Source organism: Papaver somniferum, chromosome 7, assembly GCF_003573695.1.
Source record: "Papaver somniferum cultivar HN1 chromosome 7, ASM357369v1, whole genome shotgun sequence".
Taxonomy (NCBI): Eukaryota; Viridiplantae; Streptophyta; class Magnoliopsida; order Ranunculales; family Papaveraceae; genus Papaver; species Papaver somniferum.
In genome coordinates this window covers 161,201,530-161,202,100 of record NC_039364.1, presented here as the reverse complement: position 1 = coordinate 161,202,100, position 571 = coordinate 161,201,530, and positions in this window count along the sequence as shown.

Sequence of the window (571 nt, the reverse complement as noted above, 5' to 3'; positions counted from 1 at the left end):
GGGGGGGGGTTGGGGGGTGTTTAGATTTAGTTTTTGGTTTAATTAATTTACGTTTGGTAATTATTTTGGTTATCAAAGGATATTTTTGTATTTTTGATAGCAAATTAGGTCCCCCCTCATCCACATTTCGGATAGTTGAATCCATAGGAGCCCTCAAAACCAAATCCTTGGAGCCCCTATAATAGGCTTCTTATTTATTTATTTATTATTTTTTTTGGACAATCAACATATTTCAATTCATTCAAATCAAAATAGTGATTACATGTTGGCTTACAAGAATAACAAAAACATTAAAATAAGAGATAGTCAAAATCCTAATACAAATAAGGACATCAATTACAAGTAGATCGTGAAGAAAAAGAGCGATAAATCGCAAAGATATCCAAGAACGCTTTATGTATAAGGGAGAGATGATGGTATATCCGGAAATAAATTCCGACCATTTAATCTGATTGTATTCTTCTTCCATAAGAGATGCTCCTAAAGCAAAGGAGTACTTTGCCATAAAATTGTCGATCCACACGAACACGGATGCGCGATATCGTGATAAGTCGTTGATGTTTTTGAATCG